At 50.4% G+C, this 17630-nt stretch overlaps 54 non-coding genes across 54 annotated transcripts; all 54 read right to left on the reverse strand.

Annotated features, from left to right (window-relative positions):
- Positions 1 to 649: 649 nt before the first annotated feature.
- LOC112766526 (5S ribosomal RNA) lies at positions 650 to 768 on the reverse strand. Its single transcript, XR_003184417.1, has one exon. It is a non-coding gene; the product is annotated as a 5S ribosomal RNA (ribosomal RNA).
- Positions 769 to 953: 185 nt separating this feature from the next.
- On the reverse strand, positions 954 to 1072 carry LOC112766200 (5S ribosomal RNA). The gene has a single exon (XR_003184189.1). It is a non-coding gene; the product is annotated as a 5S ribosomal RNA (ribosomal RNA).
- Positions 1073 to 1260: 188 nt separating this feature from the next.
- LOC112767269 (5S ribosomal RNA) lies at positions 1261 to 1379 on the reverse strand. The gene has a single exon (XR_003184822.1). It is a non-coding gene; the product is annotated as a 5S ribosomal RNA (ribosomal RNA).
- Positions 1380 to 1563: 184 nt separating this feature from the next.
- Positions 1564 to 1682, reverse strand: LOC112766032 (5S ribosomal RNA). Its single transcript, XR_003184070.1, has one exon. It is a non-coding gene; the product is annotated as a 5S ribosomal RNA (ribosomal RNA).
- Positions 1683 to 1868: 186 nt separating this feature from the next.
- LOC112768328 (5S ribosomal RNA) lies at positions 1869 to 1986 on the reverse strand. The gene has a single exon (XR_003185769.1). It is a non-coding gene; the product is annotated as a 5S ribosomal RNA (ribosomal RNA).
- A 186-nt stretch (positions 1987 to 2172) lies between these two features.
- Positions 2173 to 2289, reverse strand: LOC112762649 (5S ribosomal RNA). The gene has a single exon (XR_003182740.1). It is a non-coding gene; the product is annotated as a 5S ribosomal RNA (ribosomal RNA).
- Positions 2290 to 2475: 186 nt separating this feature from the next.
- LOC112767840 (5S ribosomal RNA) lies at positions 2476 to 2593 on the reverse strand. Its single transcript, XR_003185286.1, has one exon. It is a non-coding gene; the product is annotated as a 5S ribosomal RNA (ribosomal RNA).
- Positions 2594 to 2777: 184 nt separating this feature from the next.
- On the reverse strand, positions 2778 to 2896 carry LOC112765695 (5S ribosomal RNA). The gene has a single exon (XR_003183875.1). It is a non-coding gene; the product is annotated as a 5S ribosomal RNA (ribosomal RNA).
- A 186-nt stretch (positions 2897 to 3082) lies between these two features.
- On the reverse strand, positions 3083 to 3200 carry LOC112767962 (5S ribosomal RNA). The gene has a single exon (XR_003185407.1). It is a non-coding gene; the product is annotated as a 5S ribosomal RNA (ribosomal RNA).
- A 184-nt stretch (positions 3201 to 3384) lies between these two features.
- Positions 3385 to 3503, reverse strand: LOC112765769 (5S ribosomal RNA). The gene has a single exon (XR_003183903.1). It is a non-coding gene; the product is annotated as a 5S ribosomal RNA (ribosomal RNA).
- Positions 3504 to 3687: 184 nt separating this feature from the next.
- LOC112766093 (5S ribosomal RNA) lies at positions 3688 to 3806 on the reverse strand. The gene has a single exon (XR_003184110.1). It is a non-coding gene; the product is annotated as a 5S ribosomal RNA (ribosomal RNA).
- A 188-nt stretch (positions 3807 to 3994) lies between these two features.
- LOC112766591 (5S ribosomal RNA) lies at positions 3995 to 4113 on the reverse strand. Its single transcript, XR_003184439.1, has one exon. It is a non-coding gene; the product is annotated as a 5S ribosomal RNA (ribosomal RNA).
- A 187-nt stretch (positions 4114 to 4300) lies between these two features.
- LOC112767069 (5S ribosomal RNA) lies at positions 4301 to 4418 on the reverse strand. Its single transcript, XR_003184702.1, has one exon. It is a non-coding gene; the product is annotated as a 5S ribosomal RNA (ribosomal RNA).
- A 185-nt stretch (positions 4419 to 4603) lies between these two features.
- Positions 4604 to 4722, reverse strand: LOC112765833 (5S ribosomal RNA). Its single transcript, XR_003183934.1, has one exon. It is a non-coding gene; the product is annotated as a 5S ribosomal RNA (ribosomal RNA).
- Positions 4723 to 4910: 188 nt separating this feature from the next.
- On the reverse strand, positions 4911 to 5028 carry LOC112768084 (5S ribosomal RNA). Its single transcript, XR_003185528.1, has one exon. It is a non-coding gene; the product is annotated as a 5S ribosomal RNA (ribosomal RNA).
- Positions 5029 to 5215: 187 nt separating this feature from the next.
- LOC112762612 (5S ribosomal RNA) lies at positions 5216 to 5334 on the reverse strand. Its single transcript, XR_003182734.1, has one exon. It is a non-coding gene; the product is annotated as a 5S ribosomal RNA (ribosomal RNA).
- Positions 5335 to 5521: 187 nt separating this feature from the next.
- Positions 5522 to 5639, reverse strand: LOC112768205 (5S ribosomal RNA). Its single transcript, XR_003185648.1, has one exon. It is a non-coding gene; the product is annotated as a 5S ribosomal RNA (ribosomal RNA).
- A 187-nt stretch (positions 5640 to 5826) lies between these two features.
- Positions 5827 to 5943, reverse strand: LOC112762846 (5S ribosomal RNA). The gene has a single exon (XR_003182773.1). It is a non-coding gene; the product is annotated as a 5S ribosomal RNA (ribosomal RNA).
- Positions 5944 to 6130: 187 nt separating this feature from the next.
- Positions 6131 to 6249, reverse strand: LOC112765652 (5S ribosomal RNA). Its single transcript, XR_003183860.1, has one exon. It is a non-coding gene; the product is annotated as a 5S ribosomal RNA (ribosomal RNA).
- Positions 6250 to 6436: 187 nt separating this feature from the next.
- Positions 6437 to 6555, reverse strand: LOC112766290 (5S ribosomal RNA). The gene has a single exon (XR_003184247.1). It is a non-coding gene; the product is annotated as a 5S ribosomal RNA (ribosomal RNA).
- A 184-nt stretch (positions 6556 to 6739) lies between these two features.
- Positions 6740 to 6858, reverse strand: LOC112765903 (5S ribosomal RNA). The gene has a single exon (XR_003183960.1). It is a non-coding gene; the product is annotated as a 5S ribosomal RNA (ribosomal RNA).
- A 187-nt stretch (positions 6859 to 7045) lies between these two features.
- LOC112766332 (5S ribosomal RNA) lies at positions 7046 to 7164 on the reverse strand. The gene has a single exon (XR_003184260.1). It is a non-coding gene; the product is annotated as a 5S ribosomal RNA (ribosomal RNA).
- Positions 7165 to 7352: 188 nt separating this feature from the next.
- Positions 7353 to 7471, reverse strand: LOC112766962 (5S ribosomal RNA). Its single transcript, XR_003184640.1, has one exon. It is a non-coding gene; the product is annotated as a 5S ribosomal RNA (ribosomal RNA).
- A 187-nt stretch (positions 7472 to 7658) lies between these two features.
- LOC112767774 (5S ribosomal RNA) lies at positions 7659 to 7777 on the reverse strand. Its single transcript, XR_003185220.1, has one exon. It is a non-coding gene; the product is annotated as a 5S ribosomal RNA (ribosomal RNA).
- Positions 7778 to 7965: 188 nt separating this feature from the next.
- Positions 7966 to 8084, reverse strand: LOC112762938 (5S ribosomal RNA). The gene has a single exon (XR_003182789.1). It is a non-coding gene; the product is annotated as a 5S ribosomal RNA (ribosomal RNA).
- Positions 8085 to 8271: 187 nt separating this feature from the next.
- Positions 8272 to 8390, reverse strand: LOC112763580 (5S ribosomal RNA). Its single transcript, XR_003182901.1, has one exon. It is a non-coding gene; the product is annotated as a 5S ribosomal RNA (ribosomal RNA).
- A 187-nt stretch (positions 8391 to 8577) lies between these two features.
- On the reverse strand, positions 8578 to 8696 carry LOC112764216 (5S ribosomal RNA). The gene has a single exon (XR_003183056.1). It is a non-coding gene; the product is annotated as a 5S ribosomal RNA (ribosomal RNA).
- Positions 8697 to 8884: 188 nt separating this feature from the next.
- Positions 8885 to 9003, reverse strand: LOC112764767 (5S ribosomal RNA). Its single transcript, XR_003183335.1, has one exon. It is a non-coding gene; the product is annotated as a 5S ribosomal RNA (ribosomal RNA).
- Positions 9004 to 9192: 189 nt separating this feature from the next.
- On the reverse strand, positions 9193 to 9311 carry LOC112765286 (5S ribosomal RNA). Its single transcript, XR_003183622.1, has one exon. It is a non-coding gene; the product is annotated as a 5S ribosomal RNA (ribosomal RNA).
- A 188-nt stretch (positions 9312 to 9499) lies between these two features.
- On the reverse strand, positions 9500 to 9618 carry LOC112765352 (5S ribosomal RNA). The gene has a single exon (XR_003183665.1). It is a non-coding gene; the product is annotated as a 5S ribosomal RNA (ribosomal RNA).
- A 187-nt stretch (positions 9619 to 9805) lies between these two features.
- Positions 9806 to 9924, reverse strand: LOC112765407 (5S ribosomal RNA). Its single transcript, XR_003183740.1, has one exon. It is a non-coding gene; the product is annotated as a 5S ribosomal RNA (ribosomal RNA).
- A 188-nt stretch (positions 9925 to 10112) lies between these two features.
- On the reverse strand, positions 10113 to 10231 carry LOC112765470 (5S ribosomal RNA). The gene has a single exon (XR_003183790.1). It is a non-coding gene; the product is annotated as a 5S ribosomal RNA (ribosomal RNA).
- A 188-nt stretch (positions 10232 to 10419) lies between these two features.
- LOC112765543 (5S ribosomal RNA) lies at positions 10420 to 10538 on the reverse strand. The gene has a single exon (XR_003183817.1). It is a non-coding gene; the product is annotated as a 5S ribosomal RNA (ribosomal RNA).
- A 187-nt stretch (positions 10539 to 10725) lies between these two features.
- LOC112765613 (5S ribosomal RNA) lies at positions 10726 to 10844 on the reverse strand. Its single transcript, XR_003183847.1, has one exon. It is a non-coding gene; the product is annotated as a 5S ribosomal RNA (ribosomal RNA).
- Positions 10845 to 11031: 187 nt separating this feature from the next.
- LOC112766399 (5S ribosomal RNA) lies at positions 11032 to 11150 on the reverse strand. The gene has a single exon (XR_003184325.1). It is a non-coding gene; the product is annotated as a 5S ribosomal RNA (ribosomal RNA).
- A 184-nt stretch (positions 11151 to 11334) lies between these two features.
- On the reverse strand, positions 11335 to 11453 carry LOC112765971 (5S ribosomal RNA). Its single transcript, XR_003183995.1, has one exon. It is a non-coding gene; the product is annotated as a 5S ribosomal RNA (ribosomal RNA).
- Positions 11454 to 11638: 185 nt separating this feature from the next.
- LOC112767134 (5S ribosomal RNA) lies at positions 11639 to 11755 on the reverse strand. The gene has a single exon (XR_003184749.1). It is a non-coding gene; the product is annotated as a 5S ribosomal RNA (ribosomal RNA).
- A 187-nt stretch (positions 11756 to 11942) lies between these two features.
- On the reverse strand, positions 11943 to 12062 carry LOC112767586 (5S ribosomal RNA). Its single transcript, XR_003185033.1, has one exon. It is a non-coding gene; the product is annotated as a 5S ribosomal RNA (ribosomal RNA).
- A 185-nt stretch (positions 12063 to 12247) lies between these two features.
- Positions 12248 to 12366, reverse strand: LOC112766465 (5S ribosomal RNA). Its single transcript, XR_003184355.1, has one exon. It is a non-coding gene; the product is annotated as a 5S ribosomal RNA (ribosomal RNA).
- Positions 12367 to 12553: 187 nt separating this feature from the next.
- On the reverse strand, positions 12554 to 12671 carry LOC112762712 (5S ribosomal RNA). The gene has a single exon (XR_003182751.1). It is a non-coding gene; the product is annotated as a 5S ribosomal RNA (ribosomal RNA).
- Positions 12672 to 12857: 186 nt separating this feature from the next.
- LOC112767468 (5S ribosomal RNA) lies at positions 12858 to 12976 on the reverse strand. The gene has a single exon (XR_003184917.1). It is a non-coding gene; the product is annotated as a 5S ribosomal RNA (ribosomal RNA).
- A 187-nt stretch (positions 12977 to 13163) lies between these two features.
- LOC112762778 (5S ribosomal RNA) lies at positions 13164 to 13280 on the reverse strand. The gene has a single exon (XR_003182762.1). It is a non-coding gene; the product is annotated as a 5S ribosomal RNA (ribosomal RNA).
- A 185-nt stretch (positions 13281 to 13465) lies between these two features.
- LOC112767202 (5S ribosomal RNA) lies at positions 13466 to 13583 on the reverse strand. Its single transcript, XR_003184772.1, has one exon. It is a non-coding gene; the product is annotated as a 5S ribosomal RNA (ribosomal RNA).
- A 186-nt stretch (positions 13584 to 13769) lies between these two features.
- On the reverse strand, positions 13770 to 13888 carry LOC112767336 (5S ribosomal RNA). Its single transcript, XR_003184869.1, has one exon. It is a non-coding gene; the product is annotated as a 5S ribosomal RNA (ribosomal RNA).
- Positions 13889 to 14075: 187 nt separating this feature from the next.
- On the reverse strand, positions 14076 to 14194 carry LOC112766924 (5S ribosomal RNA). Its single transcript, XR_003184628.1, has one exon. It is a non-coding gene; the product is annotated as a 5S ribosomal RNA (ribosomal RNA).
- A 186-nt stretch (positions 14195 to 14380) lies between these two features.
- On the reverse strand, positions 14381 to 14499 carry LOC112766999 (5S ribosomal RNA). Its single transcript, XR_003184661.1, has one exon. It is a non-coding gene; the product is annotated as a 5S ribosomal RNA (ribosomal RNA).
- Positions 14500 to 14685: 186 nt separating this feature from the next.
- On the reverse strand, positions 14686 to 14804 carry LOC112767403 (5S ribosomal RNA). The gene has a single exon (XR_003184895.1). It is a non-coding gene; the product is annotated as a 5S ribosomal RNA (ribosomal RNA).
- Positions 14805 to 14991: 187 nt separating this feature from the next.
- On the reverse strand, positions 14992 to 15110 carry LOC112766791 (5S ribosomal RNA). The gene has a single exon (XR_003184554.1). It is a non-coding gene; the product is annotated as a 5S ribosomal RNA (ribosomal RNA).
- A 186-nt stretch (positions 15111 to 15296) lies between these two features.
- On the reverse strand, positions 15297 to 15415 carry LOC112767707 (5S ribosomal RNA). The gene has a single exon (XR_003185154.1). It is a non-coding gene; the product is annotated as a 5S ribosomal RNA (ribosomal RNA).
- A 189-nt stretch (positions 15416 to 15604) lies between these two features.
- On the reverse strand, positions 15605 to 15723 carry LOC112766660 (5S ribosomal RNA). Its single transcript, XR_003184479.1, has one exon. It is a non-coding gene; the product is annotated as a 5S ribosomal RNA (ribosomal RNA).
- Positions 15724 to 15910: 187 nt separating this feature from the next.
- On the reverse strand, positions 15911 to 16029 carry LOC112766727 (5S ribosomal RNA). Its single transcript, XR_003184528.1, has one exon. It is a non-coding gene; the product is annotated as a 5S ribosomal RNA (ribosomal RNA).
- A 185-nt stretch (positions 16030 to 16214) lies between these two features.
- On the reverse strand, positions 16215 to 16333 carry LOC112766855 (5S ribosomal RNA). The gene has a single exon (XR_003184584.1). It is a non-coding gene; the product is annotated as a 5S ribosomal RNA (ribosomal RNA).
- Positions 16334 to 16523: 190 nt separating this feature from the next.
- LOC112766259 (5S ribosomal RNA) lies at positions 16524 to 16642 on the reverse strand. Its single transcript, XR_003184225.1, has one exon. It is a non-coding gene; the product is annotated as a 5S ribosomal RNA (ribosomal RNA).
- Positions 16643 to 16825: 183 nt separating this feature from the next.
- Positions 16826 to 16944, reverse strand: LOC112766144 (5S ribosomal RNA). Its single transcript, XR_003184162.1, has one exon. It is a non-coding gene; the product is annotated as a 5S ribosomal RNA (ribosomal RNA).
- Between the last annotated feature and the right edge of the window lie 686 nt (positions 16945 to 17630).

Below are 17630 nucleotides of genomic sequence, written 5' to 3' on the forward strand. Positions count from 1 at the left end.
GGGTTTACATGAGTAAGTAATTGATGCATAAATCCACTTCCGGGGCCCACTTGGTGTGTGCTTGGGCTGAGCTTGATGAATTCACGTGTAGAGGCATTTCTTGGCGTCAAACTTCAGGTTATGACGTGTTTTGAGCGTTTGACTCCGGATCATGACGTTTTTCTGGCGTTTAACTCCAGACAGCAGCGTGTACTTGGCGTTCAACGCCAAGTTACGTCGTCATTCTTCGAATAAAGTATGGACTATTATATATTGCTGGAAAGCCCTGGATGTCTACTTTCCAACGCCGTTGAGAGCGCGCCAATTGGAGTTCTGTAGCTCCAGAAAGTCCATTTCGAGTGCAGGGAGGTCAGATTCCAACAGCATCAGCAGTCCTTTTGTCAGCCTTCTTCAGAGTTTTGCTCAATTCCCTCAATTTCAGTCAGAATTTACCTGAAATCACAGAAAAACACACAAACTCATAGTAAAGTCCAGAAATGTGAATTTAACATAAAAACTAATGAAAACATCCCTAAAAGTAGCTTAAACTTACTAAAAACTATATGAAAACAATGCCAAAAAGCGTATAAATTATCCGCTCATCAGTGTCCTACTCGGGATAGCGTCATTTAAAGAATGAAGGTCGGCACGACGTTAAAAAAAAAAAAAAGAGGTGCAACACGAGGACTTCCCAGGAGGTCACCCATCCTAGTACTACTCTCACCCAAGCACGCTTAACTGCGGAGATCTGATGGGATCCGGTGCATTAGTGCTGGTATGATCGTACCTATTATAGTTCACACACACAATTTTGTTAACCATGCGGCGCGAGAGAGCGTAACACTATCCGCGAAGCCTTGCGGGTACCGTAGGTGCCTGTCGAGGATGAGGCCATTGCGGGTCGCCCTTAGGTGTCCTACTCGGGATAGCGTCATTTAAAGAATGAAGGTCGGCACGACGTTAAAAAAAAAAAAAAGGTGCAACACGAAGACTTCCCAGGAGGTCACCCATCCTAGTACTACTCTCGCCCAAGCACGCTTAACTGCGGAGTTCTGATGGGATCCGGTGCATTAGTGCTGGTATGATCGCACCTATTATAGTTTGCACACACAATTTTGTTAACCATGAGGCGCGAGTGAGCGTAACACTATCCGCGAAGCCTTGCGGGTACCGTAGGTGCCTGTCGAGGATGAGGCCATTGCGGCTCGCCCTTAGGTGTCCTACTCGGGATAGCGTCATTTAAAGAATGAAGGTCGGCACGACGTTAAAAAAAAAAAAAAAGAGGTGCAACACGAGGACTTCCCAGGAGGTCACCCATCCTAGTACTACTCTCACCCAAGCACGCTTAACTGCGGAGATCTGATGGGATCTGGTGCATTAGCGCTGGTATGATCGTACCTATTATAGTTCACACACACAATTTTGTTAACCATGCGGCGCGAGAGAGCGTAACACTATCCGCGAAGCCTTGCGGGTACCGTAGGTGCCTGTCGAGGATGAGGCCATTGCGGGTCGCCCTTAGGTGTCCTACTCGGGATAGCGTCATTTAAAGAATGAAGGTCGGCACAACGTTAAAAAAAAAAAAAGGTGCAACACGAGGACTTCCCAAGAGGTCACCCATCCTAGTACTACTCTCGCCCAAGCACGCTTAACTGCGGAGTTCTGATGGGATCCGGTGCATTAGTGCTGGTATGATCGCACCTATTATAGTTTGCACACACAATTTTGTTAACATGCGGCGCGAGTGAGCGTAACACTATCCGCGAAGCCTTGCGGGTACCGTAGGTGCCTGTCGAGGATGAGGCCATTGCGGCTCGCCTTAGGTGTCCTACTCGTGATAGCGTCATTTAAAGAATGAAGGTCGGCACGACGTTAAAAAAAAAAAAAAAAAGGTGCAACACGAGGACTTCCCAGGAGGTCACCCATCCTAGTACTACTCTCGCCCAAGAACGCTTAACTGCGAGTTCTAATGGGATCCGGTGCATTAGTGCTGGTATAATCGCACCTATTATAGTTCGCACACACAATTTTGTTAACCATGCGGCGCGAGAGAGCGTAACACTATCTGCGAAGCCTTGCGGGTACCGTAGGTGCCTGTCGAGGATGAGGCCATTGCGGCTCGCCCTTAGGTGTCCTACTCGGGATAGCGTCATTTAAAGAATGAAGGTCGGCACGACGTTAAAAAAAAAAAAAAGAGTGCAACACGAGGACTTCCCAGGAGGTCACCCATCCTAGTACTACTCTCGCCCAAGCACGCTTAACTGCGGAGTTCTATGGGATCCGGTGCATTAGTGCTGGTATATCGCACCTATTATAGTTCGCACACACAATTTTGTTAACCATGCGGCGCGAAGAGCGTAACACTATCTGCGAAGCCTTGCGGGTACCGTAGGTGCCTGTCGAGGATGAGGCCATTGCGGCTCGCCCTTAGGTGTCCTACTCGGGATAGCGTCATTTAAAGAATGAAGGTCGGCACGACGTTAAAAAAAAAAAAAAGAGGTGCAACACGAGGACTTCCCAGGAGGTCACCCATCCTAGTACTACTCTCACCCAAGCACGCTTAACTGCGGAGATCTGATGGGATCCGGTGCATTAGTGCTGGTATGATCGACCTATTATAGTTCGCACACACAATTTTGTTAACCATGCGGCGCGAGAGAGCGTAACACTATCCGCGAAGCCTTGCGGGTACCGTAGGTGCCTGTCGAGGATGAGGCCATTGCGGTCGCCCTTAGGTGTCCTACTCGGGATAGCGTCATTTAAAGAATGAAGGTCGGCACGACGTTAAAAAAAAAAAAAAGGTGCAACACGAGGACTTCCCAGGAGGTCACCCATCCTAGTACTACTCTCGCCCAAGCACGCTTAACTGCGGAGTTCTGATGGGATCCGGTGCATTAGTGCTGGTATGATCGCACCTATTATAGTTGCACACACAATTTTGTTAACCATGCGGCGCGAGAGAGCGTAACACTATCCGCGAAGCCTTGCGGGTACCGTAGGTGCCTGTCGAGGATGAGGCCATTGCGGCTCGCCCTTAGGTGTCCTACTCGGGATAGCGTCATTTAAAGAATGAAGGTCGGCACGACGTTAAAAAAAAAAAAAAGAGGTGCAACACGAGGACTTCCCAGGAGGTCACCCATCCTAGTACTACTCTCACCCAAGCACGCTTAACTGCGGAGATCTGATGGGATCCGGTGCATTAGTGCTGGTATGATCGACCTATTATAGTTCGCACACACAATTTTGTTAACCATGCGGCGCGAGAGAGCGTAACACTATCCGCGAAGCCTTGCGGGTACCGTAGGTGCCTGTCGAGGATGAGGCCATTGCGGTCGCCCTTAGGTGTCCTACTCGGGATAGCGTCATTTAAAGAATGAAGGTCGGCACGACGTTAAAAAAAAAAAAAAGGTGCAACACGAGGACTTCCCAGGAGGTCACCCATCCTAGTACTACTCTCGCCCAAGCACGCTTAACTGCGGAGTTCTGATGGGATCCGGTGCATTAGTGCTGGTATGATCGCACCTATTATAGTTTGCACACACAATTTTGTTAACCATGCGGCGCGAGAGAGCGTAACACTATCCGCGAAGCCTTGCGGGTACCGTAGGTGCCTGTCGAGGATGAGGCCATTGCGGCTCGCCTTAGGTGTCCTACTCGGGATAGCGTCATTTAAAGAATGAAGGTCGGCACGACGTTAAAAAAAAAAAAAAGGTGCAACACGAGGACTTCCCAGGAGGTCACCCATCCTAGTACTACTCTCGCCCAAGCACGCTTAACTGCGGAGTTCTAATGGGATCCGGTGCATTAGTGCTGGTATAATCGCACCTATTATAGTTCGCACACACAATTTTGTTAACCATGCGGCGCGAGAGAGCGTAACACTATCTGCGAAGCCTTGCGGGTACCGTAGGTGCCTGTCGAGGATGAGGCCATTGCGGCTCGCCCTTAGGTGTCCTACTCGGGATAGCGTCATTTAAAGAATGAAGGTCGGCACGACGTTAAAAAAAAAAAAAAAGAGGTGCAACACGAGGACTTCCCAGGAGGTCACCCATCCTAGTACTACTCTCACCCAAGCACGCTTAACTGCGGAGATCTGATGGGATCCGGTGCATTAGTGCTGGTATGATCGTACCTATTATAGTTCGCACACACAATTTTGTTAACCATGCGGCGCGAGAGAGCGTAACACTATCCGCGAAGCCTTGCGGGTACCGTAGGTGCCTGTCGAGGATGAGGCCATTGCGGCTCGCCCTTAGGTGTCCTACTCGGGATAGCGTCATTTAAAGAATGAAGGTCGGCACGACGTTAAAAAAAAAAAAAAGAGGTGCAACACGAGGACTTCCCAGGAGGTCACCCATCCTAGTACTACTCTCCCCAAGCACGCTTAACTGCGGAGATCTGATGGGATCCGGTGCATTAGTGCTGGTATGATCGCACCTATTATAGTTCGCACACACAATTTTGTTAACCATGCGGCGCGAGAGAGCGTAACACTATCCGCGAAGCCTTGCGGGTACCGTAGGTGCCTGTCGAGGATGAGGCCATTGCGGCTCGCCCTTAGGTGTCCTACTCGGGATAGCGTCATTTAAAGAATGAAGGTCGGCACGACGTTAAAAAAAAAAAAAAGGTGCAACACGAGGACTTCCCAGGAGGTCACCCATCCTAGTACTACTCTCGCCCAAGCACGCTTAACTGCGGAGTTCTGATGGGATCCGGTGCATTAGTGCTGGTATGATCGCACCTATTATAGTTCGCACACACAATTTTGTTAACCATGCGGCGCGAGAGAGCGTAACACTATCCGCGAAGCCTTGCGGGTACCGTAGGTGCCTGTCGAGGATGAGGCCATTGCGGCTCGCCCTTAGGTGTCCTACTCGGGATAGCGTCATTTAAAGAATGAAGGTCGGCACGACGTTAAAAAAAAAAAAAAAGAGGTGCAACACGAGGACTTCCCAGGAGGTCACCCATCCTAGTACTACTCTCACCCAAGCACGCTTAACTGCGGAGATCTGATGGGATCCGGTGCATTAGTGCTGGTATGATCGACCTATTATAGTTCGCACACACAATTTTGTTAACCATGCGGCGCGAGAGAGCGTAACACTATCCGCGAAGCCTTGCGGGTACCGTAGGTGCCTGTCGAGGATGAGGCCATTGCGGCTCGCCCTTAGGTGTCCTACTCGGGATAGCGTCATTTAAAGAATGAAGGTCGGCACGACGTTAAAAAAAAAAAAAAGAGGTGCAACACGAGGACTTCCCAGGAGGTCACCCATCCTAGTACTACTCTCGCCCAAGCACGCTTAACTGCGGAGTTCTGATGGGATCCGGTGCATTAGTGCTGGTATGATCGCACCTATTATAGTTCGCACACACAATTTTGTTAACCATGCGGCGCGAGAGAGCGTAACACTATCGCGAAGCCTTGCGGGTACCGTAGGTGCCTGTCGAGGATGAGGCCATTGCGGCTCGCCCTTAGGTGTCCTACTCGGGATAGCGTCATTTAAAGAATGAAGGTCGGCACGACGTTAAAAAAAAAAAAAAAGAGGTGCAACACGAGGACTTCCCAGGAGGTCACCCATCCTAGTACTACTCTCACCCAAGCACGCTTAACTGCGGAGATCTGATGGGATCCGGTGCATTAGTGCTGGTATGATCGACCTATTATAGTTCGCACACACAATTTTGTTAACCATGCGGCGCGAGAGAGCGTAACACTATCCGCGAAGCCTTGCGGGTACCGTAGGTGCCTGTCGAGGATGAGGCCATTGCGGCTCGCCCTTAGGTGTCCTACTCGGGATAGCGTCATTTAAAGAATGAAGGTCGGCACGACGTTAAAAAAAAAAAAAAGAGGTGCAACACGAGGACTTCCCAGGAGGTCACCCATCCTAGTACTACTCTCCCCAAGCACGCTTAACTGCGGAGATCTGATGGGATCCGGTGCATTAGTGCTGGTATGATCGACCTATTATAGTTCGCACACACAATTTTGTTAACCATGCGGCGCGAGAGAGCGTAACACTATCCGCGAAGCCTTGCGGGTACCGTAGGTGCCTGTCGAGGATGAGGCCATTGCGGCTCGCCCTTAGGTGTCCTACTCGGGATAGCGTCATTTAAAGAATGAAGGTCGGCACGACGTTAAAAAAAAAAAAAAGAGGTGCAACACGAGGACTTCCCAGGAGGTCACCCATCCTAGTACTACTCTCGCCCAAGCACGCTTAACTGCGGAGTTCTGATGGGATCCGGTGCATTAGTGCTGGTATGATCGCACCTATTATAGTTCGCACACACAATTTTGTTAACCATGCGGCGCGAGAGAGCGTAACACTATCCGCGAAGCCTTGCGGGTACCGTAGGTGCCTGTCGAGGATGAGGCCATTGCGGCTCGCCCTTAGGTGTCCTACTCGGGATAGCGTCATTTAAAGAATGAAGGTCGGCACGACGTTAAAAAAAAAAAAAAGAGGTGCAACACGAGGACTTCCCAGGAGGTCACCCATCCTAGTACTACTCTCGCCCAAGCACGCTTAACTGCGGAGTTCTGATGGGATCCGGTGCATTAGTGCTGGTATGATCGCACCTATTATAGTTCGCACACACAATTTTGTTAACCATGCGGCGCGAGAGAGCGTAACACTATCCGCGAAGCCTTGCGGGTACCGTAGGTGCCTGTCGAGGATGAGGCCATTGCGGCTCGCCTTAGGTGTCCTACTCGGGATAGCGTCATTTAAAGAATGAAGGTCGGCACGACGTTAAAAAAAAAAAAAAGGTGCAACACGAGGACTTCCCAGGAGGTCACCCATCCTAGTACTACTCTCGCCCAAGCACGCTTAACTGCGGAGTTCTGATGGGATCCGGTGCATTAGTGCTGGTATGATCGCACCTATTATAGTTCGCACACACAATTTTGTTAACCATGCGGCGCGAGAGAGCGTAACACTATCTGCGAAGCCTTGCGGGTACCGTAGGTGCCTGTCGAGGATGAGGCCATTGCGGCTCGCCCTTAGGTGTCCTACTCGGGATAGCGTCATTTAAAGAATGAAGGTCGGCACGACGTTAAAAAAAAAAAAAAGAGGTGCAACACGAGGACTTCCCAGGAGGTCACCCATCCTAGTACTACTCTCACCCAAGCACGCTTAACTGCGGAGATCTGATGGGATCCGGTGCATTAGTGCTGGTATGATCGCACCTATTATAGTTCGCACACACAATTTTGTTAACCATGCGGCGCGAGAGAGCGTAACACTATCCGCGAAGCCTTGCGGGTACCGTAGGTGCCTGTCGAGGATGAGGCCATTGCGGCTCGCCCTTAGGTGTCCTACTCGGGATAGCGTCATTTAAAGAATGAAGGTCGGCACGACGTTAAAAAAAAAAAAAAAGAGGTGCAACACGAGGACTTCCCAGGAGGTCACCCATCCTAGTACTACTCTCGCCCAAGCACGCTTAACTGCGGAGTTCTGATGGGATCCGGTGCATTAGTGCTGGTATGATCGCACCTATTATAGTTCGCACACACAATTTTGTTAACCATGCGGCGCGAGAGAGCGTAACACTATCCGCGAAGCCTTGCGGGTACCGTAGGTGCCTGTCGAGGATGAGGCCATTGCGGCTCGCCCTTAGGTGTCCTACTCGGGATAGCGTCATTTAAAGAATGAAGGTCGGCACGACGTTAAAAAAAAAAAAAAGAGGTGCAACACGAGGACTTCCCAGGAGGTCACCCATCCTAGTACTACTCTCGCCCAAGCACGCTTAACTGCGGAGTTCTGATGGGATCCGGTGCATTAGTGCTGGTATGATCGCACCTATTATAGTTCGCACACACAATTTTGTTAACCATGCGGCGCGAGAGAGCGTAACACTATCCGCGAAGCCTTGCGGGTACCGTAGGTGCCTGTCGAGGATGAGGCCATTGCGGCTCGCCCTTAGGTGTCCTACTCGGGATAGCGTCATTTAAAGAATGAAGGTCGGCACGACGTTAAAAAAAAAAAAAAAGAGGTGCAACACGAGGACTTCCCAGGAGGTCACCCATCCTAGTACTACTCTCGCCCAAGCACGCTTAACTGCGGAGTTCTGATGGGATCCGGTGCATTAGTGCTGGTATGATCGCACCTATTATAGTTCGCACACACAATTTTGTTAACCATGCGGCGCGAGAGAGCGTAACACTATCCGCGAAGCCTTGCGGGTACCGTAGGTGCCTGTCGAGGATGAGGCCATTGCGGCTCGCCCTTAGGTGTCCTACTCGGGATAGCGTCATTTAAAGAATGAAGGTCGGCACGACGTTAAAAAAAAAAAAAAGAGGTGCAACACGAGGACTTCCCAGGAGGTCACCCATCCTAGTACTACTCTCGCCCAAGCACGCTTAACTGCGGAGTTCTGATGGGATCCGGTGCATTAGTGCTGGTATGATCGCACCTATTATAGTTCGCACACACAATTTTGTTAACCATGCGGCGCGAGAGAGCGTAACACTATCTGCGAAGCCTTGCGGGTACCGTAGGTGCCTGTCGAGGATGAGGCCATTGCGGCTCGCCCTTAGGTGTCCTACTCGGGATAGCGTCATTTAAAGAATGAAGGTCGGCACGACGTTAAAAAAAAAAAAAAGAGGTGCAACACGAGGACTTCCCAGGAGGTCACCCATCCTAGTACTACTCTCGCCCAAGCACGCTTAACTGCGGAGTTCTGATGGGATCCGGTGCATTAGTGCTGGTATGATCGCACCTATTATAGTTCGCACACACAATTTTGTTAACCATGCGGCGCGAGAGAGCGTAACACTATCCGCGAAGCCTTGCGGGTACCGTAGGTGCCTGTCGAGGATGAGGCCATTGCGGCTCGCCCTTAGGTGTCCTACTCGGGATAGCGTCATTTAAAGAATGAAGGTCGGCACGACGTTAAAAAAAAAAAAAAAGAGGTGCAACACGAGGACTTCCCAGGAGGTCACCCATCCTAGTACTACTCTCGCCCAAGCACGCTTAACTGCGGAGTTCTGATGGGATCCGGTGCATTAGTGCTGGTATGATCGCACCTATTATAGTTCGCACACACAATTTTGTTAACCATGCGGCGCGAGAGAGCGTAACACTATCCGCGAAGCCTTGCGGGTACCGTAGGTGCCTGTCGAGGATGAGGCCATTGCGGCTCGCCCTTAGGTGTCCTACTCGGGATAGCGTCATTTAAAGAATGAAGGTCGGCACGACGTTAAAAAAAAAAAAAAAAGAGGTGCAACACGAGGACTTCCCAGGAGGTCACCCATCCTAGTACTACTCTCGCCCAAGCACGCTTAACTGCGGAGTTCTGATGGGATCCGGTGCATTAGTGCTGGTATGATCGCACCTATTATAGTTCGCACACACAATTTTGTTAACCATGCGGCGCGAGAGAGCGTAACACTATCTGCGAAGCCTTGCGGGTACCGTAGGTGCCTGTCGAGGATGAGGCCATTGCGGCTCGCCCTTAGGTGTCCTACTCGGGATAGCGTCATTTAAAGAATGAAGGTCGGCACGACGTTAAAAAAAAAAAAAAAGAGGTGCAACACGAGGACTTCCCAGGAGGTCACCCATCCTAGTACTACTCTCGCCCAAGCACGCTTAACTGCGGAGTTCTGATGGGATCCGGTGCATTAGTGCTGGTATGATCGCACCTATTATAGTTCGCACACACAATTTTGTTAACCATGCGGCGCGAGAGAGCGTAACACTATCCGCGAAGCCTTGCGGGTACCGTAGGTGCCTGTCGAGGATGAGGCCATTGCGGCTCGCCCTTAGGTGTCCTACTCGGGATAGCGTCATTTAAAGAATGAAGGTCGGCACGACGTTAAAAAAAAAAAAAAGAGGTGCAACACGAGGACTTCCCAGGAGGTCACCCATCCTAGTACTACTCTCGCCCAAGCACGCTTAACTGCGGAGTTCTGATGGGATCCGGTGCATTAGTGCTGGTATGATCGCACCTATTATAGTTCGCACACACAATTTTGTTAACCATGCGGCGCGAGAGAGCGTAACACTATCCGCGAAGCCTTGCGGGTACCGTAGGTGCCTGTCGAGGATGAGGCCATTGCGGCTCGCCCTTAGGTGTCCTACTCGGGATAGCGTCATTTAAAGAATGAAGGTCGGCACGACGTTAAAAAAAAAAAAAAAGAGGTGCAACACGAGGACTTCCCAGGAGGTCACCCATCCTAGTACTACTCTCGCCCAAGCACGCTTAACTGCGGAGTTCTGATGGGATCCGGTGCATTAGTGCTGGTATGATCGCACCTATTATAGTTCGCACACACAATTTTGTTAACCATGCGGCGCGAGAGAGCGTAACACTATCCGCGAAGCCTTGCGGGTACCGTAGGTGCCTGTCGAGGATGAGGCCATTGCGGCTCGCCCTTAGGTGTCCTACTCGGGATAGCGTCATTTAAAGAATGAAGGTCGGCACGACGTTAAAAAAAAAAAAAAAGAGGTGCAACACGAGGACTTCCCAGGAGGTCACCCATCCTAGTACTACTCTCGCCCAAGCACGCTTAACTGCGGAGTTCTGATGGGATCCGGTGCATTAGTGCTGGTATGATCGCACCTATTATAGTTCGCACACACAATTTTGTTAACCATGCGGCGCGAGAGAGCGTAACACTATCCGCGAAGCCTTGCGGGTACCGTAGGTGCCTGTCGAGGATGAGGCCATTGCGGCTCGCCCTTAGGTGTCCTACTCGGGATAGCGTCATTTAAAGAATGAAGGTCGGCACGACGTTAAAAAAAAAAAAAAGAGGTGCAACACGAGGACTTCCCAGGAGGTCACCCATCCTAGTACTACTCTCGCCCAAGCACGCTTAACTGCGGAGTTCTGATGGGATCCGGTGCATTAGTGCTGGTATGATCGCACCTATTATAGTTCGCACACACAATTTTGTTAACCATGCGGCGCGAGAGAGCGTAACACTATCGCGAAGCCTTGCGGGTACCGTAGGTGCCTGTCGAGGATGAGGCCATTGCGGCTCGCCCTTAGGTGTCCTACTCGGGATAGCGTCATTTAAAGAATGAAGGTCGGCACGACGTTAAAAAAAAAAAAAAAGAGGTGCAACACGAGGACTTCCCAGGAGGTCACCCATCCTAGTACTACTCTCGCCCAAGCACGCTTAACTGCGGAGATCTGATGGGATCCGGTGCATTAGTGCTGGTATGATCGTACCTATTATAGTTCCACACACAATTTTGTTAACCATGCGGCGCGAGAGAGCGTAACACTATCCGCGAAGCCTTGCGGGTACCGTAGGTGCCTGTCGAGGATGAGGCCATTGCGGCTCGCCCTTAGGTGTCCTACTCGGGATAGCGTCATTTAAAGAATGAAGGTCGGCACGACGTTAAAAAAAAAAAAAAGGTGCAACACGAGGACTTCCCAGGAGGTCACCCATCCTAGTACTACTCTCGCCCAAGCACGCTTAACTGCGGAGTTCTGATGGGATCCGGTGCATTAGTGCTGGTATGATCGCACCTATTATAGTTGCACACACAATTTTGTTAACCATGCGGCGCGAGGAGCGTAACACTATCCGCGAAGCCTTGCGGGTACCGTAGGTGCCTGTCGAGGATGAGGCCATTGCGGCTCGCCCTTAGGTGTCCTACTCGGGATAGCGTCATTTAAAGAATGAAGGTCGGCACGACGTTAAAAAAAAAAAAAAGAGGTGCAACACGAGGACTTCCCAGGAGGTCACCCATCCTAGTACTATCTCGCCCAAGCACGCTTAACTGCGGAGTTCTATGGGATCCGGTGCATTAGTGCTGGTATAATCGCACCTATTATAGTTCGCACACACAATTTTGTTAACCATGCGGCGCGAGAGAGCGTAACACTATCTGCGAAGCCTTGCGGGTACCGTAGGTGCCTGTCGAGGATGAGGCCATTGCGGCTCGCCCTTAGGTGTCCTACTCGGGATAGCGTCATTTAAAGAATGAAGGTCGGCACGACGTTAAAAAAAAAAAAAAGAGGTGCAACACGAGGACTTCCCAGGAGGTCACCCATCCTAGTACTACTCTCACCCAAGCACGCTTAACTGCGGAGATCTGATGGGATCCGGTGCATTAGTGCTGGTATGATCGACATATTATAGTTCACACACACAATTTTGTAACCATGCGGCGCGAGAGAGCGTAACACTATCCGCGAAGCCTTGCGGGTACCGTAGGTGCCTGTCGAGGATGAGGCCATTGCGGCTCGCCCTTAGGTGTCCTACTCGGGATAGCGTCATTTAAAGAATGAAGGTCGGCACGACGTTAAAAAAAAAAAAAAAGAGGTGCAACACGAGGACTTCCCAGGAGGTCACCCATCCTAGTACTACTCTCACCCAAGCACGCTTAACTGCGGAGATCTGATGGGATCCGGTGCATTAGTGCTGGTATGATCGCATCTATTATAGTTCGCACACACAATTTTGTTAACCATGCGGCGCCAGAGAGCGTAACACTATCCGCGAAGCCTTGCGGGTACCGTAGGTGCCTGTCGAGGATGAGGCCATTGCGGCTCGCCCTTAGGTGTCCTACTCGGGATAGCGTCATTTAAAGAATGAAGGTCGACACGACGTTAAAAAAAAAAAAAAAAGGTGCAACACGACGACTTCCCAGGAGGTCACCCATCCTAGTACTACTCTCGCCCAAGACGCTTAACTGCGGAGTTCTAATGGGATCCGGTGCATTAGTGCTGGTATAATCGCACCTATTATAGTTCGCACACACAATTTTGTTAACCATGCGGCGCGAGAGAGCGTAACACTATCTGCGAAGCCTTGCGGGTACCGTAGGTGCCTGTCGAGGATGAGGCCATTGCGGCTCGCCCTTAGGTGTCCTACTCGGGATAGCGTCATTTAAAGAATGAAGGTCGGCACGACGTTAAAAAAAAAAAAAAAGGTGCAACACGAGGACTTCCCAGGAGGTCACCCATCCTAGTACTACTCTCGCCCAAGCACGCTTAACTGCGGAGATCTGATGGCATCCGGTGCATTAGTGCTGGTATGATCGTACATATTATAGTTCGCACACACAATTTTGTTAACCATGCGGCGCGAGAGAGCGTAACACTATCCGCGAAGCCTTGCGGGTACCGTAGGTGCCTGTCGAGGATGAGGCCATTGCGGTCGCCCTTAGGTGTCCTACTCGGGATAGCGTCATTTAAAGAATGAAGGTCGGCACGACGTTAAAAAAAAAAAAAAAGAGGTGCAACACGAGGACTTCCCAGGAGGTCACCCATCCTAGTACTACTCTCGCCCAAGACGCTAACTGCGGAGTTCTGATGGGATCCGGTGCATTAGTGCTGGTATGATCGCACCTATTATAGTTTGCACACACAATTTTGTTAACCATGCGGCGCGAGTGAGCGTAACACTATCCGCGAAGCCTTGCGGGTACCGTAGGTGCCTGTCGAGGATGAGGCCATTGCGGCTCGCCTTAGGTGTCCTACTCGGGATAGCGTCATTTAAAGAATGAAGGTCGGCACGACGTTAAAAAAAAAAAAAAAGGTGCAACACGAGGACTTCCCAGGAGGTCACCCATCCTAGTACTATTCTCGCCCAAGAACGCTTAACTGCGGAGTTCTGATGGGATCCGGTGCATTAGTGCTGGTATATCGCACCTATTATAGTTCGCACACACAATTTTGTTAACCATGCGGCGCGAGAGAGCGTAACACTATCGCGAAGCCTTGCGGGTACCGTAGGTGCCTGTCGAGGATGAGGCCATTGCGGCTCGCCCTTAGGTGTCCTACTCGGGATAGAGTCATTTAAAGAATGAAGGTCGGCACGACGTTAAAAAAAAAAAAAAGAGGTGCAACACGAGGACTTCCCAGGAGGTCACCCTTCCTAGTACTACTCTCACCCAAGCACGCTTAACTGCGGAGATCTGATGGGATCCGGTGCATTAGTGCTGGTATGATCGTACATATTATAGCTCACACACACAATTTTGTCAACCATGCGGCGCGAGAGAGCGTAACACTATCCGCGAAGCCTTGCGGGTACCGTAGGTGCCTGTCGAGGATGAGGCCATTGCGGCTCGCCCTTAGGTGTCCTACTCGGGATAGCGTCATTTAAAGAATGAAGGTCGGCACGACGTTAAAAAAAAAAAAAAGAGGTGCAACACGAGGACTTCCCAGGAGGTCACCTATCCTAGTACTACTCTCACCCAAGCACGCTTAACTGCGGAGATCTGATGGGATCCGGTGCATTAGTGCTGGTATGATCGCATCTATTATAGTTCGCACACACAATTTTGTTAACCATGCGGCGCAGAGAGCGTAACACTATCCGCGAAGCCTTGCGGGTACCGTAGGTGCCTGTCGAGGATGAGGCCATTGCGGCTCGCCCTTAGGTGTCCTACTCGGGATAGCGTCATTTAAAGAATGAAGGTCGACACGACGTTAAAAAAAAAAAAAAAAGGTGCAACACGACGACTTCCCAGGAGGTCACCCATCCTAGTACTACTCTCGCCCAAGAACGCTTAACTGCGGAGTTCTAATGGGATCCGGTGCATTAGTGCTGGTATAATCGCACCTATTATAGTTCGCACACACAATTTTGTTAACCATGCGGCGCGAGAGAGCGTAACACTATCTGCGAAGCCTTGCGGGTACCGTAGGTGCCTGTCGAGGATGAGGCCATTGCGGCTCGCCCTTAGGTGTCCTACTCGGGATAGCGTCATTTAAAGAATGAAGGTCGGCACGACGTTAAAAAAAAAAAAAGAAGTGCAACACGAGGACTTCCCAGGAGGTCACCCATCCTAGTACTACTCTCGCCCAAGCACGCTTAACTGCGGAGATCTGATGGCATCCGGTGCATTAGTGCTGGTATGATCGTACATATTATAGTTCACACACACAATTTTGTTAACCATGCGGCGCGAGAGAGCGTAACACTATCCGCGAAGCCTTGCGGGTACCGTAGGTGCCTGTCGAGGATGAGGCCATTGCGGTCGCCCTTAGGTGTCCTACTCGGGATAGCGTCATTTAAAGAATGAAGGTCGGCACGACGTTAAAAAAAAAAAAAAAGAGGTGCAACACGAGGACTTCCCAGGAGGTCACCCATCCTAGTACTACTTTCGCCCAAGAACGCTTAACTGCGGAGTTCTGATGGGATCCGGTGCATTAGTGCTGGTATAATCGCACCTATTATAGTTCGCACACACAATTTTGTTAACCATGCGGCGCGAGAGAGCGTAACACTATCTGCGAAGCCTTGCGGGTACCGTAGGTGCCTGTCGAGGATGAGGCCATTGCGGCTCGCCCTTAGGTGTCCTACTCGGGATAGCGTCATTTAAAGAATGAAGGTCGGCACGACGTTAAAAAAAAAAAAAGAGGTGAAACACGAGGACTTCCCAGGAGGTCACCCATCCTAGTACTACTCTCACCCAAGCACGCTTAACTGCGGAGATCTGATGGGATCCGGTGCATTAATGCTGGTATGATCGTACCTATTATAGTTCGCACACACAATTTTGTTAACCATGCGGCGCGAGAGAGCGTAACACTATCTGCGAAGCCTTGCGGGTACCGTAGGTGCCTGTCGAGGATGAGGCCATTGCGGCTCGCCCTTAGGTGTCCTACTCGGGATAGCGTCATTTAAAGAATGAAGGTCGGCACGACGTTAAAAAAAAAAAAAAAAGAGGTGCAACACGAGGACTTCCCAGGAGGTCACCCATCCTAGTACTACTCTCACCCAAGCACGCTTAACTGCGGAGATCTGATGGGATCCGGTGCATTAGTGCTGGTATGATCGTACCTATTATAGTTCGCACACACAATTTTGTTAACCATGCGGCGCGAGAGAGCGTAACACTATCTGCGAAGCCTTGCGGGTACCGTAGGTGCCTGTCGAGGATAAGGCCATTGCGGCTCGCCCTTAGGTGTCCTACTCGGGATAGCGTCATTTAAAGAATGAAGGTCGGCACGACGTTAAAAAAAAAAAAAAGAGGTGCAACACGAGGACTTCCCAGGAGGTCACCCATCCTAGTACTACTCTCACCCAAGCACGCTTAACTGCGGAGATCTGATGGGATCCGGTGCATTAGTGCTGGTATGATCGTACCTATTATAGTTCACACACACAATTTTGTTAACCATGCGGCGCGAGAGAGCGTAACACTATCCGCGAAGCCTTGCGGGTACCGTAGGTGCCTGTCGAGGATGAGGCCATTGCGGGTCGCCCTTAGGTGTCCTACTCGGGATAGCGTCATTTAAAGAATGAAGGTCGGCACGACGTTAAAAAAAAAAAAAAGGTGCAACACAAGGACTTCCCAGGAGGTCACCCATCCTAGTACTACTCTCGCCGAAGCACGCTTAACTGCGGAGTTCTGATGGGATCCGGTGCATTTGTGCTGGTATGATCGCACCTATTATAGTTGGCACACACAATTTTGTTAACCATGCGGCGCGAGTGAGCGTAACACTATCCGCGAAGCCTTGCGGGTACCGTAGGTGCCTGTCGAGGATGAGGCCATTGCGGCTCGCCCTTAGGTGTCCTACTCGGGATAGCGTCATTTAAAGAATGAAGGTCGGCACGACGTTAAAAAAAAAAAAAAAAGAAGGTGCAACACGAGGACTTCCCAGGAGGTCACCCATCCTAGTACTACTCTCGCCCAAGCACGCTTAACTGCGGAGTTCTGATGGGATCTGGTGCATTAGTGCTGGTATGATCGCACCTATTATAGTTCGCACACACAATTTTGTTAACCATGTGGCGCGAGAGAGCGTAACACTATCCGCGAAGCCTTGCGGGTACCGTAGGTGCCTGTCGAGGATGAGGCCATTGCGGCTCGCCTTTAGGTGTCCTACTCGGGATAGCGTCATTTAAAGAATGATGGTCGGCACGACGTTAAAAAAAAAAAAGGTGCAACACGAGGACTTCCCAGGAGGTCACCCATCCTAGTACTACTCTCGCCCAAGCACGCTTAACTGCGGAGTTCTAATGGGATCCGGTGCATTAGTGCTGGTATAATCGCACCTATTATAGTTCGCACACACAATTTTGTTAACCATGCGGCGCGAGAGAGCGTAACACTATCTGCGAAGCCTTGCGGGTACCGTAGGTGCCTGTCGAGGATGAGGCCATTGCGGCTCGCCCTTAGGTGTCTGGTGGACGAAATTGTGATCACATTATATGTTCTTTGGATTTTGAATGAAAGCTTATTTATGGCACTGGTTGAATTCACAATCTCGTTCAACTAACCAGCAAGTGTACTGGGTCGTCCAAGTAATAACCTTACGTGAGTAAGGGTCGAATCCACAGAGATTGTTGGTATGAAGCAAGCTATGGTCACCTTGCAAATCTCAGTCAGGCAGATTAAACATGATACTTGATTAGATTCAAAATAAATAAAAAGGAATAATAAAAGGGATAGAACACTTATGCAGATTCATTGGTAGGAATTTCAGACAAGCGGATGGAGATGCTGTAGAGCTCTTGGACGCCTGCTCTCCTACTGCTTCTATTCAATCCTTCTTACTCCTTTCCATGGCAAGCTTTGTATAGGGGTTCATCATCAACTGTGGCTACTTTCATTCCTCACGGGGAAATAACCTGTGCGGCTGTCACTCGCACAGCTAACCAGTCTGGAGGCATCACCCATGGCTGATGGCTACATCCCATCCTCGCAGTGAAAACTATGCAACGCACTCTGTCACAGTACGGC

Source organism: Arachis hypogaea, chromosome 2, assembly GCF_003086295.3.
Source record: "Arachis hypogaea cultivar Tifrunner chromosome 2, arahy.Tifrunner.gnm2.J5K5, whole genome shotgun sequence".
In the NCBI taxonomy this organism is placed as follows: Eukaryota; Viridiplantae; Streptophyta; class Magnoliopsida; order Fabales; family Fabaceae; genus Arachis; species Arachis hypogaea.